The sequence below is a fragment of the Narcine bancroftii genome, chromosome 7 (genome assembly GCF_036971445.1).
Source record: "Narcine bancroftii isolate sNarBan1 chromosome 7, sNarBan1.hap1, whole genome shotgun sequence".
In the NCBI taxonomy this organism is placed as follows: domain Eukaryota; kingdom Metazoa; phylum Chordata; class Chondrichthyes; order Torpediniformes; family Narcinidae; genus Narcine; species Narcine bancroftii.
The window spans coordinates 153,268,255-153,288,266 of NC_091475.1; the positions used below are offsets into that span (position 1 = coordinate 153,268,255).

The 20,012-nt window shown below is 38.3% G+C and overlaps 1 protein-coding gene across 8 annotated transcripts in view; it reads left to right on the forward strand.

Annotated features, from left to right (window-relative positions):
• Nucleotides 1–20,012, forward strand: part of LOC138739231 (NADPH oxidase 4) — a 271,753-nt gene that overhangs the window by 74,312 nt on the left and 177,429 nt on the right. The window contains exon 2 of one of the 8 annotated variants that reach the window (XM_069890870.1): nucleotides 13,901–14,032. The exons of the other annotated variants lie outside the window; for them this stretch is intronic. The gene's annotated coding sequence lies outside the window, so the exon portion shown is untranslated. The remainder of the gene's footprint in view (nucleotides 1–13,900; nucleotides 14,033–20,012) is intronic. 8 annotated transcript variants of the gene reach the window in all.

Genomic DNA, 20,012 nt, shown 5'->3' on the forward strand with positions numbered 1-20,012 from the left:
GTTGATCAGGTGCCTTGCAATTTGGCATGGGTGATCATGTTTCTCCATCCATCATGGTCTGACCCTTCCTAAATGTAGTTGTTACCTCCCGTTTCTTACCATGTTTTAATTTATCTATCATTTTCTTTCTCTGTCTGCCTCTGCTTTTTCCTTCCAGCTTTCCAGTTGTAACTAAATATTCCAATGTACCTCTTCACGTGTCCAAAGAATTTTGACTGCTGTTTTCTGATTCTTTTAAGTAATGTACATTATGATTTTGTTCTTTGTAGAACTTCTTCATTTGTTATTCTCTCCTTATATGATATCCATAACATAATTCCATAGCAATTATGTGTATAGCAGGTATTAATGCAAATGAGAACTGGTCTTCAAAAAACAATCTGTTGGGTGGGCGTCACGTGATGTCATGAAGAAATACCACACACCCTACTGACTCCCGAGGGATTTTTAAAAAGTACATATTAAGGAAAGTTTAAATTATAAAAACTATTCTGACTATTCTGAAGTTATATTAAAGTGTTTATTACTAAGAAGAAAGATGTCTCTGAAGAAAGAAAAAGTTTTAAAGACCACACCAAAAGAAAAACGCAAAGACAGAAAGGAGAGAGAATTCAGGCCTACCTTGTCCTCGAAGCAGAATGTCGAAGTTCGATCTGGTGCTGCTGGAGACAGCCCTGGTGAGGGACCATTTTCCGGAGCCATCCTTGCGGCTCTCTGCAAAGATGGTGCCATTGAGAAAACTAAAACTATATCGCTCATGCACGAGAAATCACGCATGCGTGCTGTTGAAGAAAAAAAATCTGTCTTTAAAGGGCCACTCCAGCATCACAGCTGTTGAACGAGAGGGAGATGTTTTTAATGTAGAAGACTGACAACTTTACAAATGAAGTAGAAGAGACAAGTACAGATGAAAAAGGATTCTGAAGCAAGGGAAAAAAAGACTTTTAATAAGAAAATGGATAAAATTGAGACCAAAATTGAATAACTCTTAAATGCACTGGAAAATAATTTTAAATTTTTAACTGTAGAATTAAAGCAAGTAAGAATTGATATGACTAAACTGATAAATAATATTTCCACAAAGGGTTGATAAATTGGAAGAAAAAATTCAAGATGATAATGAAGAAGTGCAATGTATTTTAGAAAGGTCAAATATTAATGAAGACTCAGCTATTGCTTTGGTTTCTATGAATGAAAAATTGTTTGAGAAAGTTGATATTCTGGAAAATAACAGTAGAAGGAATAATCTTAAAATTGTCGGCATGTCTGAAGGTAAAGAAAAACAGATGAAATTCGATATTTTCAAGAATGGATACCGGAAATATTTGGACAGAATAATTTTGGAGATAGGATCTTAATTGAGAGAGCCCATAGAGCTCTTAGACAAAAACCAGGTCAAAATCAGAAACCTCTTTCCATTTTGATCACATTTTTAAATGATCAAGATAGAGAGAAGATACTTTGTCTAGCGATGAAGGGGGCCAAAGAACATGGTCCTTTGAATTATGAAGGGGATAAGATATTTTTTAAATTCAGATTTGAGTCAAGTTCTTTTGAAGAACAGTTTAACTCAATTAAAAAGGCTCTATATGATAAAGGTTATAGATTTGTTCTTCAATATCCAGCCATGTTGAAAATACTCCTGCCAGATCAACACAATGTCTTTTCACTAATTACGTTCAAGCGAAAGAATATGTTAAAGACTTGCCCAAGGTCCAAACATCTGTACAAGAGGACTTGCTGAAATGAATTCTTGATCTACAGGGGTGTATTCTCCCTATTTTTCTTTCCTTTTTTCGAACAAGAAACTTTGCGTGGAGGTGTTCTTGTTTTAATGGAAAGCTTTCTTCCCCCCACAGTCGGGGGTTATGTTTGTTTTTTTAAAATTTATTTTTCACACTGTGAATCATATGAACGAAAATATGTACAAATGTTTCTCAGTAAATTTAGTGACCTTTTCTCCCATTTTCCCCCCCTTTCCCTCCCTCCCCTCTACCCACCTCCCAAGAACACATTAGTATTCAACAGATACAATACAATAAAACCATAAAACAATATCTTCACACAAAGGAAAATAAACAAGAAAAATTAGTCTAGTCGTTTTGTCTTCTTATCATTTTAATTTTAGGGGATGGAGGTCCTAGTCATGATTTCTCTGATATGTTCCATGTATGGTTACCAAATTTGTTCAAACATTGTGACTTTGTTTTTTAAATTATGTTATTTTTTTTCCAATGAAATATATTTATTCATTTCCATGTACCATTGGTGGGTGTATACTCATGCTCTCTTCCATTTTCCAAGTTGACTTTATACATTTTTTTGCTACTGCTAAGGCTAACGTAATGAATTTTTTTGTGCTTTGTCCAATTTAAGGCCTAATTCTTTACTTCTTATGTTATTTAAAAGAAAGGGGGTTATGTTTGTTGATTTCTGATGACTACATGTGTTTTTGTGGCTTGACCATGACCCATAAAATGGAGGTAATGCTAGTATTTCTGGCATGGGGAGGGGGAGAGGTTATTATTTTCTTTTTCTTTTTTTGTATAATAATTTTTCATTATTTTTTTACTTTGAATACATTTAATGTTTTTGGATTGCAGACAATGACACCCGAGACCAGATTAATTTGTGGGGATTTTTCTGCGATAAGAGTGATTGATAGGGAATTTTTTTTTAAAAAGTGTATAGATAATAACAAAGAATAAACCAGTTAAGATTTTGAGTTTTAATATTAGCGGGATTATCAGGACATAAAAAGAAAGATTTTTATCTTATATTAAAAAAATTAGGAGTAGATATTGCCTTTCTATAGGAGACTCATTTAACTGAAAGTAAACATTTGAAATTGAAAATAGATTGGGTAGGTCAGATAGCTTTCTCGATGTTTAATTCTAAAGCTAGAGGAGTGGCAATTTTAATTAAGAAAAATTTCCTAGTTAAAATTCAATGTGTAATTACAGATCCGGTGGGAAGGTTCTTTTCTTTGGCTTGGCTTCGCGGACGAAGATTTATGGAGGGGGTAAAAAGTCCATGTCAGCTGCAGGCTCGTTTGTGGCTGACAAGTCCGATGCGGGACAGGCAGACACGGATGCAGCGGTTGCAGGGGAAAATTGGTTGGTTGGGGTTGGGTGTTGGGTTTTTCCTCCTTTGCCTTTTGTCAGTGAGGTGGGCTCTGCGGTCTTCTTCAAAGGAGGTTGCTGCCTGCCAAACTGTGAGGCGCCAAGATGCACGGTTTGAGGCGTTATCAGCCCACTGGCGGTGGTCAATGTGGCAGGCACCAAGAGATTTCTTTAGGCAGTCCTTGTACCTCTTCTTTGGTGCACCTCTGTCACGGTGGCCAGTGGAGAGCTCGCCATATAACACGATCTTGGGAAGGCGATGGTCCTCCATTCTGGAGACGTGACCCATCCAGCGCAGCTGGATCTTCAGCAGCGTGGACTCGATGCTGTCGACCTCTGCCATCTCGAGTACTTCGACGTTAGGGATGAAAGTGCTCCAATGGATGTTGAGGATGGAGCGGAGACAACGCTGGTGGAAGCGTTCTAGGAGCTGTAGGTGGTGCCGGTAGAGGACCCATGATTCGGAGCCGAACAGGAGTGTGGGTATGACAACGGCTCTGTATACGCTTATCTTTGTGAGGTTTTTCAGTTGGTTGTTTTTCCAGACTCTTTTGTGTAGTCTTCCAAAGGCGCTATTTGCCTTGGCGAGTCTGTTGTCTATCTATTTGTCGATCCTTGCATCTGATGAAATGGTGCAGCTGAGATAGGTAAACTGGTTGACCGTTTTGAGTTTTGTGTGCCCGATGGAGATGTGGGGGGGCTGGTAGTCATGGTGGGGAGCTGGCTGATGGAGGACCTCAGTTTTCTTCAGGCTGACTTCCAGGCCAAACATTTTGGCAGTTTCCGCAAAGCAGGACGTCAAGCGCTGAAGAGCTGGCTCTGAATGGGCAACTAAAGCGGCATCGTCTGCAAAGAGTAGTTCACGGACAAGTTTCTCTTGTGTCTTGGTGTGAGCTTGCAGGCGCCTCAGATTGAAGAGACTGCCATCCTTGCGGTACCGGATGTAAACAGCGTCTTCATTGTTGGGGTCTTTCATGGCTTGGTTCAGCATCATGCTGAAGAAGATTGAAAAGAGGGTTGGCGCGAGAACACAGCCTTGCTTCATGCCATTGTTAATGGAGAAGGGTTCAGAGAGCTCATTGCTGTATCTGACCCGACCTTGTTGGTTTATGTGCAGTTGGATAATCATGTTGAGGAACTTTGGGGGGCATCCGATGCGCTCTAGTATTTGCCAAAGCCCTTTCCTGCTCACGGTGTCGAAGGCTTTGGTGAGGTCAACAAAGGTGATGTAGAGTCCTTTGTTTTGTTCTCTGCACTTTTCTTGGAGCTGTCTGAGGGCAAAGACCATGTCAGTAGTTCCTCTGTTTGCGCGAAAGCCGCACTGTGATTCTGGGAGAATATTCTCGGCGACACTAGGTATTATTCTATTTAGTAGAATCCTAGCGAAGATTTTGCCTGCAATGGAGAGCAACGTGGGAAGGTATGTAATGGTAAATTGGCAGATATTTTCTGAGTAATGGACTTTATTAAATTTTATGCACCTAATACAGATGATCAAAATGTATACAAGACACTTTTCCAAATTTAATAGATATACATGAAAATGTTTTAGTAGGTGGTGATTTCAATTTTTTGTTTGGAACCTATATTGGATAGATCATCAAGAACTATAGTTAAGTAAAAGGCAGTTAAAACATTGTTATCATTAATGAAAGATTTTAATTTAATTGATATATGGAATAGGAATTATTTTTTTATTCTAGTAGATTTTATACATATTCTAGAATTGACTTTTTTTGCTTTCTGCTGAAAATCAATCAAGAATTCTGAATGTTGACTATAAAACAAGAATATTATCTGATCATTCTCCATTGTTCATTGAATTGGTATTTGTTTATAGGTGTGTGATAGTACATCTATCACCAATGTACATAGTGTATATAGTTACTGTATCTAGACTGTGCTTACAGCGATTGGCTGAGAGCTAAGCCACACTTATTGTCTGGGCCTTAAAGGATTGTGTCCCTAGCCAGGTCGGATCATTCTGGACTGGTCGGCCACCTGTGAAGAGCTCCGGTCTTTTGCTAATAAAAGCCTTGGTTTGGATCAACAAGTCTTTGGTTCTTTCGACGAGCTCTACAAGGTGGAGATTAAATTCTTTATTATTTAAAAGGACAGATTTTTGTTTTTTCTTATAAGACAACATAAAAAAACTTGTGTGAAACTAATTTATATTCAATAGAAGATATGTTTATAATTTGGGATGCATTGAAATCTTATTTAAGAGGATAAATTATAAGCTATTCTTCAAAACTTAAAAAGTAATATATGAGAGATATAGATAAATTGGAAAAGCAAATTACATTATTGGAAAAGAAAATTCAAAAATCATTATCTGAGGATCAATAGAAGTTTATTTAATAAAATAAATTACAATATAATACAATGCTAACATACAGAACGAAGTAAATGATATTAGAGTCTCAGCAGAATAGTATGAATTAGGGGAAAGATCACAAAAAGTTTTAGCTTGGCAATTAAAAGCAGAACAATCTTCTAGAACAATTAATGCAATGCAACAGAATAATAAGGAAGTGACATGTAAACTGCAAAGAATTAATAATATATTTAAGGAATTCTATGAAAAGTTGTATACATCCGAATTATTACATGATGAGGAGGCTATGGATGATAATTTGTCACAATTGTTATTACCAAATTTAATTTAAGGTAAAGATTATTTGGATAGTCCTTTTACTGAACAAGAAGTTTATGATGCACTTAGTAGTCTACAAATTAATAACTCTTCAGGAGAAGATGGGTTCCCAGTTGAATTTTATAAAAAATATATTGATTCCATTATTCATGAAAGTAATAGAACAAGCTTTTGAACATTGTCTTCCAGAAACTTTTTTCCATTGCGATAATTACACTTATTCCTAAAAAAGATAGAGATCCATTAAAACCAGCCTCATATAGACCTATATCTTTATTGAATGTTATAGCAAATTATAGCAAAGGTATTATCAAATAGAATTAATGAGTATCTTCCCAAATTGATAAATATGGACCAGATGGGTTTTGTTAAGAATGGAGAAACTTTGGAAAATATAGTAAAGTTATTAAGTATAATTCATTTAGTGCAGAAGAAAGAAGATTTAAGTGTAATAGAAGCAGAAAAGGCTTTTGAGAGGTTAAAATGGGATTTTTAATTTAAGGTTCTAATTAAATTTGGCATAGGTTTAAATTTTATTAATTGGATGAAGGCTTTATACAGAAATCCTAAAGCTTCGCTAATAACAAATAGACAGATATCTCAATCTTTTAATTTAACTAGATCTAGTAGGCAGGGATGTCCTTTATCACCAGCTTTGTTTGCTTTAGCTATAGAGCCTCTTGCATAAAAGGTTTGAGATGACAGACAGTTGAAAGGATTTGAGATAAATCAGACAGAACATAAAATTAGTTTTTTTGGTGGTGGCATATTAGTTATTTAACTCAACCACAATTATCATTACCAAGAATTTATAGTCAGTTGTTGGAATATGGGGAAATTTGGGGGTATAAAATAAATTGAGATAAAAATGAAGGAATGGAATTGGTAATATCGACAATGTCGACAATAAGTTCAATTTAGATGGACAGACAAGATTAAATATTTAGGTATATGTATTGATAACAATTTGAAAAAATATATATAAATTATATTCCAATATTTAAAATATAGATGAAGACTTAAAGAGATAGGTAAATTTACTTATTATGTTAATTGGGTTCATTGTATTTAAATGAAAGTTTTTCCAAGAATTCAATATTTATTTGAAACCTTGCCTATAACTCAATTTTTTTTTCAAGATTTAAATAAACGTTAGGAAATTTCTCTGAAAAGGTGAAATGGTAAGAACTTCTTTAGAAACGTTAACAGGGTGTCTACAACTTTCTAATTTTAAAACTTATTATAAGGCAGCACAATTAAGATTTTTAGTTTCTATGTTTGTTAAAATTAAACCATTTTGGGTGGATATTGAACTAAGTAAGATAGGAGAAGTTATACCAAAGGAGTTTATTTATAAATGGGAGCAAAAATCTTTAATAATAGCTCCAATATTAAAACATTTGCTTAATATTTGGAATAAAAAGTTAGAAATTGATGGAAATTTTATTTCATTAAAAACACCATTAATTAATCCTTTAATAATTTTTAAAAAGATTTTTTTAAATATATGGAATTTCAAAACTGGGAGATTGATAAATTGATGGCTTTTGATCAGTCAATAATTAAATATATGAGCACAAACATCATCCGCCACAAGAGCCTATTTAAGAGACAAATTAGGATCAGAAATGGTTTTAAAAGGTCTTTCAAATTTGGAGCAAATTATAGTTGATGGAATGACTAAAAAATTTATTTCAATTGCGTATATTTTGTTACACCTAAAGTAGGTTTAATTCAAAAGAAAGGTAGGAACAAGATTTAGATATAATAATAGATCAGCAGGATTGGCAAAATTTATGTAAAGAAGTTATGACTAATACTATTAATGTAAAATAGAGATTACTTTATTAAATTTTTTTTTACATCAATTGTATATTACACCTCAGAAATTGAGTAGATGGAGATCAAACTTATCAAACCAATGTTTTAGATGTGGAAAAGAAATTGAAACTTTTTTTCATTACACATGGTCTTGTTTGAAGGTTAATTCTTTTTGGGCTTCTGTTAGCAAATTTTTGGAACGAATAACTGGAGTGATTTTTCCATTAAATCCTGAATTATTGTTGTTAGGAAATTTTGAAAGTGTTACTCCTAAATTATTGTTGTCAGATTCTCAATTAAAATTTGTTAAGTTAGCTTTAGTTATAGCAAGGAAAAGTATTGCTGTAACGTGGAAATCTGAAGCTTCATTAACGTTAGATGGCATGCTGAGATTCAAAGTTGTATTCCTTTAGAAAGAAATTACTTAAAATTTGAAGGGTAAATATTCTTTATTCTTACAAATTTGGAGCCCGTATGCTAGAATTATGAGGTTAAAATTATAATTTTATCACCTTTTTTAAAAAAAATTCTCCTGTCAAGTGAAGTTTTTCCCTGAAAGAAATAATGTAATGATATTTCTGGGGTCCTTGAGTGTCATCTGATGCAATCCGAATTAATTATTATGCAGTAATGATATCATGTATTTTAGTTGTGGGATTAGAATAGGTTTGGGTTTTTTCTTTGGTTTTTAGTTAGTTTTTATATATTTTCAGCATATATTCATTAACATTGTATTATGGTTACTTATTACTGTCTGTTACAATGATCTGATTAAATAAAATGTTAAAAAAAAACAACCTGTTCACATTTTAACTTCCACTGATACTTTAAGGCCTTGAAAGCTAATAATCGGGTGTGGAACATTTAGATTCTTTGCAACTGTGCAGGGGAAATCATTAGTGTAAGAGTGGCATGGTTAATCTAGCAGTTAGTGCAATGCTATTACAGTGCCAGTGACCTGGGTTCAACTCTGTCTGTCAGGACTTTGTACATTCTTCCCATGTCCATGTGGGTTTTCGCTGGGTGCTCCAATTTCCTCCCACGTTCCAAAGATGTATGGGGTCAGAGGTTAATTGATCACATGAGTGTATTTGGATGGCATGGGATAGTGGGCCTTAAGGGCCAATTTCTCTGCTGTAAAAATTGAAACAATAAATGAATGTTAAGTGGCCCTCATTGAAACCTTCCTCATGAAATTAGGCAAGATATTAAGTAGTCATCACCTATATCAGCAAATTGTTCATACTTAATGGTTTATACTTCATACCTAATACTTAATACTTATTTCAGAGCATTCTGTTTGGTATTTAATATTCTACTTGTTGTGTATCCAGGGTGCCATCCCTCAGGTGTCAGATGTTTGGTTTTATGTTCAAAATCCTCAGAGCAGCCACCAATACTTGAATTTTATGGGAGGTGCTGTTATCTGGAAGGTATTTCTATTTGATTCTACATATAAAAAAGATCACAGCACTCACTGGCATCACTCTGGGGGTGTGGGGGATTGGGGACCACACTAGGTGACACCATCAGAGGGGGTGACACCAAAATTACTGTCTATAAAATTTTTGTGCAGTGTTTCAGCAGAATTTTTTAAATAAAAATATCCCTGTAGTTAGTTATAACAGCAAAAACATTTTTCATAAGCCCAGTTTACATGTATCAATATACCTACAAGGCTAAAAATCTATGCTAACATAATTACCGCACTGGGTGGTACCAATCCTAGTGACACCACTGCCGGAACTGCTGTAATGGCAGCAAGCCCTGCAGAGAGCAGGGTGAGGAGACACAGTGCTCCACTGCAGGGTTTTACCAACCAGTTCAACTACTGAGAACTCTGTTCAAGCTGTCAACAGCCTGCTAAAGGAGCCAACAGTGGTTTCTTTTAAAATATTGTGACTGTTGGATCTGGACCCAATATGGCAGCAGCCTTAAGGCGTTGCAGACTCCTGGGAAGTAGAACACTGGCATAGGATATCAGAAGCATAGAAGATGACCCGATGAGATAGTGTCCATGGCAGCTGTCCAGTGAGGGAGTCTGTGACTGAAGAACACACAAGCGGTGGGCTGTTGGTAACTCGAGGCGAGGAACCCATGCAGGCTGTGGGCTGCTGGTGCTGTAATCAAAGGACAAACACCAGGCTGCAGACTGCTGGAGGCTGGCTGAAGAGGAACCAGGTATCACAATGGGGATGTGAGAGGATGCCGTGGGTGCTGAAGGCTTCCTGATCATGTCAAGAGGTTTGGATCTGGAGCTCCGGTTGCTGATGGTTTGGACTGAAATCTCTGCAGACGGCATAGAAGGACTGGAGGTGAATCCACAGACACTTGGTGTTCTGGGGGGGGGGGGGGGGGGGAACACTCATTTTTGCTTCTCTTTCTCTGATTTTAAGGGGCGTGGGGAAATTTCTGCTGATTAATAATCTGTCTGCCTTATGGCAGACTAAAGTCAATTTTGTGTAATATTACAACTGTTTTATTACATGGCAATAAAGGAATCTTGAATCTTGTAATGATATAATTCTGAAAAGTTACCTGTCTGCTCTCAAGATGTTCAAGTAGTTAAGCATAACCATTGAAAGCAATAGTTGATTTATTGTTGTTTTTGTGTTTGAAATGTATACATCATTACTGTATTATAGAGTTAGGGGAAAAGAGAAACAGTCTTCAGAAAATCTCCTTGAGATGAATAATGATCTTTTTATTCCTACCAGTTTCAGTCATTAGTGACTCAATCACAGTCACAACAATGGGGCAGGATTTCAGTATTTGGATTAATTTTATTCCCCAGCACTGCCCCTTTCCCATTACCCTATTTGAATAGCCTCTGCTTACACACTGTCATGGGTTATTTATGGATATTTCTTCAATAAATTCAGGAGCAAGAGGAGAAAACCAGCATGAGAAAAATCTGAAATGTGTTTGAACTTGTTCTTGTCATTAAGCAGTAATTTATTAAACTCTAAGCTGTACTTACAAACCACTAAAAAGCAATTTGTTTGAAATGAGTTAACACAACACTAAAATAGCTCACAGAAGCTTGCATAACAATTGTATTAATCTATTTTCTTCCAGAATTCTAAGCAATAATATTTAGGCTTCAATGTTGCATTGCTATGCAACTTCTCTCAACATTTAGATTTCAGATTTATTCTCAGAGTACATATATGACATCACATATAACACTAAGATTCTTTTTTCCTGCCAGCCAGGCAGAATTACTACTTATTGGTAGTGTGTAAAAAAATGTGAACAAGGAAACAAATAAACAAATGTAAACAAACTGACTGCAATACAGAGAGGAGAAAAATAACGAACAATAAAGTGCAAAAGTAAGAGCCCTTAAATGATTCCCTGATTGAGTTTGTTGTTGAGGAGTCTTATGGTGGAGGGGTAGCAGCTGTTCCTATACGTGGTGGTGTGAGTTTTGTAGCATTTCTTCCTCTTTCCTGATGGGAAAGTGTGTGCTTGATGGCATGGATCCTTGATGATTCCTGATGCTCTCAGATGGCAGCGTTCCCCATAGATGTTCTCAGTGGTGGGAAGGGATTTGCCTGTGATGTCCTGGGCTGTGTCCACTACCTTTTTCAGGGTTTTACGCTTGGGGGTATTGGTGTCCCCATACCAGAATGTGGTGCAGCCGGTAAGCCCGCTTTCCACCACACATCTGTAGAAATTTACTAGGGTTTCCAATGTTATACCAAACCTCTGCAAGCTCTTGAGGAAGTAGGGGCACTGGTGTGCATTCTTCACAATGCCATTAGTGTGTTGGGTCCAGGAAAGATCCTCTGAGAAAATGACTCCCAGTAACTTAAGTTTGCTCACCCTCTCCACCTCTGATCTCCCAATGATCACTGGATTGTACATATCTGTTTTTTACCTTCTTGAAGTCAACAGTCAGCTCCTTGGTTTTGGTGACTTTGAGTGTGAGGTTATTGTTGGTGCACCATTCAGATTCCTCCTGTATTTCAATCTCCCTCTGTATGCTGACTCATTGCCTCTTTTTATACAACTCATGGTATCGTCAGCGAATTTGTCGATGGTGTTGTTGTTGTACCGAGCCACACAGTCTTAGGTATAAAGCAGTGATTTTCAAACTGCCCCCCTAAACTCGCATTCCACTTTCAGCAATCCTTACACCATCAGTGCTCTGTGATTAGTAAGGGATTGCATAAGGTGGTATGTGAGTGGGAAGAAAATGTTTGAAAACCACTGTTTTAATCGTACCTCATTTACTCCTTATGTGCATGGTTTCATAACTCCAAAGGAAATGGGCCAATGCCAAGTTTTCTCAAGCAAAATATTTCAGTAACTACTGGGTCTAGAGCAATGGTTCTCAACTTTCCCTTCCTGCTCACATACCACCTTAAGCAATCCCATACTAATCACAGAGCACTTATGGCATAGAAATTGCTTAACGTAGAATGTGAGTTTAAGAGGACACTTTGAAAACCACTGGTGTAAAGCAAGTAAAACAGGGTGCTAAGGATGCAGCTGTGTGGTGCTCCAGTGCTGATGCAGATTGTGGAGGAGGTGTTCCTACAAATTCTCACTGATTGTGGTCTGTAGGTTAGAAAATCAAGGATTCAATTACACAGTGGGGTGTTGAGTCCCAGCTCTTAGAGTTTGCTGATCAATTTTGAGGGGTGATGGTGTTAAATGCCGAACTTCAGTCAATGAAGACCATCCTGATGTGTACATCTTTGCTGTCCAGGTGTTCCATGGCTTTGTGTAGACCCAATGAGATGGCATCCGCGTAGACCTGTTGCTATGATAGGTGAATTGGAATGGATCCATGTCACCACTGGGACAGGAGCAGATATACTTCCACATTCGCCTTTCAAAACACTTCATCACTGTTTAGACTCAGTGAATAACATCTTGGTAGAATTGATATGATTCACTAATATGATTACTATCCACAGTACAAATTAATGTAAATAAAAATTTAATGTTGGAATCTTAAGGCTATGGTTACACACTTCCCTCAGCATTGACTTGTTTACAGGATATGGTTGTAATTCAGCTGAGAGCTGCAACTTAAAAACTAAATGAAACCTGATGCATCGCAAGATAGTTAAATCAGTTTTCAAATGCATGAAAGGGCAAGGAAACAGAATATAAAGCCTATCAGAGATCAATTAAGAGTAGAAGATTATAACTTTAAATAAAGGGATGGGACAGTTCAAAAAAGATATGGAAGGCAGGATTTGCTTTGGTTTGGCATTTGGCCACCAGGATTGTTGGTTTCTGTACTGTGACCACACAGGCTTTTCCTACAGCTGGTACAAATATCTCGAGTATATATACAGACAATTGGCATTTGATCTTTGGGTACTGAACTGTTTTGCAGATTGCAGCATGTTCTAATAATTAAGTAGTCATGTGCTGGTGCACATTTAATTGTGGTTGTGTGAAACATTTCAACAATGACTGACTATTAAAATTCATATCATGAAAATCTTATAATGAATATAGGAGTGAAGAAAGAGAAAAAGGTGGGACTCAATAGTTCTGATGGCATTCATGGGGAGAAGTATCCAATCTACATGTCAGGTTGGGACCCTTTGTTGAATCTAAAGAGGGAAGTGGACATTGAAAGAATTTAAAATGGGAGTGTTGGGTAGGAAGAGACAAGAAGTGAGAGACCACTGGACAAATGAAGATGGGAGAAGTGCACAGATTGGCTGAGGAAGAGTCTCAGGCTTCCAGCATCTGCAATTCTTGTGTTTCTTGAATGAATAACCTGCTTTGTATATGCAAGGCAATTATTTGCAAGTTATCAAGGTACATAGACAAATTTTATGGCATGTACACACTACTGATAAAGTACAAATTACATTTATTCAATTAATCTTGCAACAAATACCATAGAAACAATCAATTTGACTTCTTAGATTTGTTTTTTTCCCCCCATTTCTAGGAGATGACAATTCCAATTCCAAATTCTGAATTGTAGAATGTTATGACATAAAATAAAACCATTCTGTGGTTGTGTTGGGTATTTGAAACAACTAAACAATTTTTTCTCACAATTTTGCTCTTTCCATGCAGACCTATCAAACTTTATTTTTGTCACTTTTTTTTGGTAAGCTTTTACCTCAAAAGAATGAATTTTGTGACTTGTTCATGACAATAAATTCTGATTCTGATACTAACTGTAGTATTGAAGAATTGCGTCCAGCTATTTCTCCAGACAAGTTATGGTCCAGTTGAGTTACAATGCAGGCATGTGGGAGATTACCACAAAAAGCAGAATAAATCCAATAACTGTCAATCAACTCTCAATCATCAACAGTGTAATGGAAAGTGAGACTGACAATGTCGTCAAGGCACAGTTACCCACCAGAACACTATTCATCAATGCCCAATTTGGATCTGCCAGGATCACAGACATTCTAATCACACATTAAAGAGCTGAATAACACAGGTGAGTTTAACTTTTAATTGCTTAACTTAATTTAGAGATACTGTAAGGTAACAGGCCCTCCTGGCCCATGAGCCAGTGCTGCTTAAATACTCCCATACTTCTTTGGAGGATGGGAGTAAACCAGAGCACCCAGAGGAAATCCATGTAGGTCATGGGGAGAACATACAAATTCCTAACAGGCAGTGCTGGATCTGAACTTGAGTCAATGGACATCAATAGGCATCAAAGGAAAAATAACTACAGTGACTCAATCATATTTTGCACAAAGGGAAAAGCCTATGGTTATTGGAGGTCAATTATCCCAACCAAAGGACAGGAATTCCTCAGTTCTAAGCCACCTATCTTCAGCAGCCTCATCAATAACTTTCCTTCTGTCATCGAGTGAGAAGTGAAAATTGATTATTGCAGAATGTTCAAATTCATTTGCAAGTACACAGCAAAATATACACTTCATGCTTTCATGAAATCATTGCAGTAATTAACTCTTTACAATCTGGCAAAGTTCCTGGCTCTAATGGTCTTCAAGCTGAGTTTAATATAACTTTCTCATAATCATGGTACCCTACTTAGATTCATTTTTTTTCTTAATCTTTATTGTTGGGAAATTACCTGCTACTTTTTATGAAGCCTCAATTTCACTTATTCCCAAAAAGAATAAGGACTGTTCTTATAGGTCAAACTATCTTTTGAATTCTGATGCTAAGATTTTGTCCAAAATATTGGCCTGTAGGTTGAAAAACATTATGCATCTTATTATTTCTGAAGATTAAACCAGGTTTATTAAGGGTTGTTATTCACAATTTAAAATCTGTCACTTATTAAATATTCTTTATTCTCTTGTTTCATCTTCTGAGTATGTCATCTCTTTAGATGCTGAAAATGCCTTTGATAGGGTAGAATGGGACTATTTATTTAAAGGGCTAGAAAAATGTAACTTTGGCCCTAAATTTATCAATTTGATTAAATTTATATATTTATTTCTTGTTGCTTCAATCTTTACCAACTCTTTAAAATCCAAACCTTTTAATCTTTACTGTGGATCTAGGCAAGGTTGTCCTCTTAATCCTTTATTATCGAATGTGGCATTAGAACCATTAGCTATGGCCTTTTGGCAATCTAATGACATTTTTGGAGTCTTAAAAAGTGGAAGTGTTCATCAGGCTTCTTTATATGTGGATGATATTCTGTTGTATGTTTCAGATCCTGATTGCTTGATTCCATCCATTTTGTCACTGCTCCACCAATTTGCACAATTTTCAGGTTATAAATTAAATCTTCAGAAAAGTGAGTTGTTTGTATTGAACTCTTCTGGCTCTTATTGCCCTTACTTTTAAAATAGCCAAAAAATTTAATTACTTAGGTGTTACTTCATTGAATTATGTCAAGAAGTCTTTAGCTCAGTGGCTTCAATTTTGATGTCCTTAATTAGATGAATTAATGTTATCAAGATGAATATTTTACCAAAGATTTTATACATTTTACAAGCTGTTCCTGTTTTTGTTCCGAAAACTTTTTGTGCTTCACTTGATTCAATATTTCCTCACATTTGGAAAATTAAGCATCCTCGTCTTAGTAAAGTCTTCCTTCAAACTCTTAAATAGAAAGGTGGTTTGGCCTTACCTAATTTTAGATTTTATTACTGGGCAGCTAATATTAGTTGTATCATTTTTTGGATTCATTATAAGAATAGAATGGTCGCTTCAAATTGGATTAATTTAGAAATTAATTCTATTAAAAATATTCACTTATTTTGATACTTGAAGCTCCATTACCTTTTTCTGTTTCCAAATTAGCCAATAATTTTGTTGTTAAACATACTTCGAGAATTTGGTTTCAGTTTAGAAATATTTTTGGATATAATAGATTTTTATATGTTGGCCCTATATTAATTAATTCTTTTTTCCACCTTCTGTGCAGGATTCTGCTTTTCACGAATGGTTTAAGTTGGGTATCCATTCTTTTCAAGATTTATTGATAATAATCTAGCTTAATTCAAACAGCTATCTTTTAAATTTAACTACCCAAGCATTATTTCTTTAGATACCTACAAATAAGGAGTTTTTTGAATTCTATATTGTTGAGACTTCCTCAGTACCTTGCTAAAATATGATAGGGATGATCTATAATATTGAACAGAGTTTAAAAAAAAAGCTTATATTGTGATCAGTGTATTGTGCAGCGAACAAAAGAAAAACCACATGGAAGCTGTGAGTGAGCTGAACCAACCAAATTATTTTACTGTAACTCTCCGAGAGCTTATCAGGATGACCCCCGTGATCCCTTGTGCCTCCCCCACCAATATGACGTCAGCAAATGCAAACCTGCACCTTTGTGACCCAGTTCGATTGCAGATCAGTGCAGCCCACTAGAAAATCAATTATATACCATTTACTATTAAAATCTAGGGATAATTCCCAGGATAAGATTTAAAAATATGGGAGTGTAGCATACATGCTATGATGAGTGTGAGAGGAATACACACACACACAACTAATCAAAGTCGAAGACTGATTTATTGCACTGGCAGCTCTGCTTATATGGCCCCAGGCACTGATGTCAGGGCCCCACGTCTTTGAAGCACCGATCTCGGGTTGGCTGGCATTCCCGCTAGTGTTCCCCATCTTCCCACCATGCAGAAGTCACCTGGGAAAATTGCTGGTGTCACCCCCAGGTCTGCGCAGTCACCATGCTCATCGGCCATTTTGTGCTGGTTCGCATCTCCGATATTACATGGTATTCTATCCTAAAATTGGTAAATTCTTCTTCGTTGTGTGCCCGCTATTTGCTTTTACAATTTAAAGTAGTCCATCGACCCTACTTTTCTAAAGTTCAATTGGCTAAATTTTATCCTAACATTTCTTCAAAATGTGACAAATGTAGGATTGAAGAAGGTACTTTGTGCAGTGAACTGGAATTCACTATATGTGTATTGTTCTGATGGCTGGCTCCTCCACCCTCACATACCCCAATATAAACCCTGGTTATCCCACCTTAATTCAGATTCACCTGAGGACTCTTGTTTCTACTGGCCATTGATTGTAAGCTATTAAAAGCATGTTTTTATTCCTCACCTGTCTCTGAGTGCAATCAGTCACATTACAATTTTAATAACTTAACTTTGAAGCAGGATGGAAGCCGTGCTGAAGCCAGGCATGCTCGAGGTCAACCCTCTGTCCCCTGAAGCCCCAGAAGAATTCGCCTACTGGCTTGAGAGTTTCCAGTCTTACCTGACGGCCACACAAGAAGTCTTCAACTCCTATAGTTTCCGGGGATCAGCACTTCTCTCTCGAGTCGGCCCCAAGGGGTTCGCTTTCATCAGAGTCGACCATAGAAGGCTTGAAGGCACGCTATATGAGGCCCCAGAATGACGTGCTGGTGAGGCACCAACTCTCTCAATGTCGGCAGCATCCAGGTGAGTCGCTGGATGATTATGTCCTTGAACTATAGGCCCTGACGAGAAAATGCCACTACGAAGCAGCCACAGCCCGAGTGAGAGAGGAGGAACAAATCCGGGACACCCTTGTGGCAGGAGTGAGGTCAAGGTACATGAGGCAGCAACTGCTAGAACTGGGGAAGAAAGACATGGCCAGCATCCTGGAGCTGGCAAAAGCACTTGAACAGGCCCAACTGGGAGCTGATGATCTCACAGGCGAAAGCGGCACCATTTTAGAGGACCAGGTCATTGGGGCACTGGCAACCCCCGCAGCCTTAGCGCTGACTTCTGCGGCCATGTGCGATCAGGAATGCTACTTCTATGGACAGGCAAAGTCCCCCGCACCCGATGCTCCGTGAAGGACGCCATGTGCCCAGGATGTGGTAAGCGAAGGGTCTGAGTGAAAGTCTGCATGGCTAAAGGGAACCCAAAGACGGTGACCACGTGTGCAACCCCCAAATCATCATTCGACCCATGTCTGAATCCTGAAGTGCCAGCCTCAGTCTCTTCTTGCTGCTCGCCGCCAGTATCTTGCTGCGCCTCATGGCAAGACCCGGCACCAGAAGTAAATCATCACGGGAAGCAATGGTGACCATCTTGCCACGCCTCGAGGTCAAGCCCACCCAATCGTCCTTCGGATCAAGATGGAGAGTTGACATCGGAATGGGGAGCGACAGGGTTTCTGGAGCACTGGTATCGGTCATCCTGGATCAGGCAATACCTCACCAATTGAATAAGTTGACAAGGAAGGTGAGGGTAAATGGACACTTGACTGATTGCTTGGTAGACACTGGCTCCACTGAGAGCTTTATAAACTCTGTGACTGCTCTGCGGTACAACTTAAAAGTGTACCCAATGGACTATCATATTTTCATAGCTTCGCATTCACACTCTGCAACGATCCAGGGATATTGTATAGTATATCTAACTGTAAAAGGGGTCACGTCTCCAGAATGGAGGACTATCGCCTTCCCAAGATCGTGTTATATGGCGAGCTCTCCACTGGCCACCGTGACAGAGGTGCACCAAAGAAAAGGTACAAGGACTGCCTAAAGAAATCTCTTGGTGCCTGCCACATTGACCACCGCCAGTGGGCTGATATCGCCTCAAACCGTGCATCTTGGCGCCTCACAGTTTGGCGGGCAGCAACCTCCTTTGAAGAAGACCGCAGAGCCTACCTCACTGACAAAAGGCAAAGGAGGAAAAACCCAACACCCAACCCCAACCCACCAATTTTCCCCTGCAACCGCTGCAATCGTGTCTGCCTGTCCCGCATCGGACTTGTCAGCCACAAACGAGCCTGCAGCTGACGTGGACTTTTTACCCCCTCCATAAATCTTCGTCCGCGAAGCCAAGCCAAAGAAAAAAGAAAAGGGGGGAAATTTTGTAAGTTCAGAATGTATGTACTGAAGGATTTGTGTGCTCCTATGTTGCGGGGCCTGGTCTTCCTGTGTCACCTTAAAAGCATGATTCTGGAGTACTCTGGCCCACTTCCTTAATCACAGTGCGGAACGGAAGGTCCCAAAAGTGGACGTGCGCTATCTCCACCCAAATATTAATCTTTCCTTCCCCCCGCCCCCCCACTGTTTCTGAACCTGACTCCAGATTGCAAACCAATAGCTACAAAAAGCAGGCGATTCAATGCGGGGTACTGGGAATTTATGAGAGCCAAGACACAGTGGGTGTGCAAAAAAAGCCTATGGAGAGCCCAGGTTGTAGTCGTGAAAGGGGAAGAAAAGTCCAGGCTAGTGATTGACTATAGCCAAACATTAATCATTTTACAGTCCTCGACACATACCCCCTCCCTCGAATTTCGGACATGGTAAACAAAATTGTGCGGTATTGGGCCTGTTCGACCATCAACCTGAAAGTTACAAAACATCAGTTACCAATCCATTAAGAGGACTGCTCCTACACAGCATTTAAGCAGACAGACAGCTTTATGAGTTCTGGAGGGTCCTTTTTGGCATCACTAATGGGGTCTCAGTCTTTCAGAGACAGATGGACAAAATGGTAGACGAATATGGGTTGAAAGCCACCTTCCCTTATCTCGACAATGTCACCGTTTGTGGACACTCTCTGGAAGACCATGACGCCAACCTCCAGAGGTTTCTCCATATGGCCAAAGCCCTGAATCTCACGTACAACTCCAGTAAGTGCATGTTTGAGACTAAACTTCTTGTGATCCTGGGCTATGTGGTGGAGAATGGTTTCATTGGCCCTAACCCCGATCGAATGCTTCCTCTGTTAGACCTCCCGATCATGAAGATCTTAAAGAGGTGCCTGGGCTTCTTCTCCTACTATGCCCAGTGGGTCCCTCACTACGTGGATAAATTCTGCCCCCTCTTAAAATCCACTTTCTTCCCATTATCAGCTGAACCCTAGGTGGCTTTTGACTACGTTTGGAGCTACATCGCAAAGGCCATCATGCATGTGGTGGACGAGAATGCACCCTTCCAGGTGGAAAGTGATGCCTCTGGCCATTACCCATGCCAGTTGCCTTTCTCTCCCACACCCTACAAGCCCACAAGCTTCAGAAATCATCAA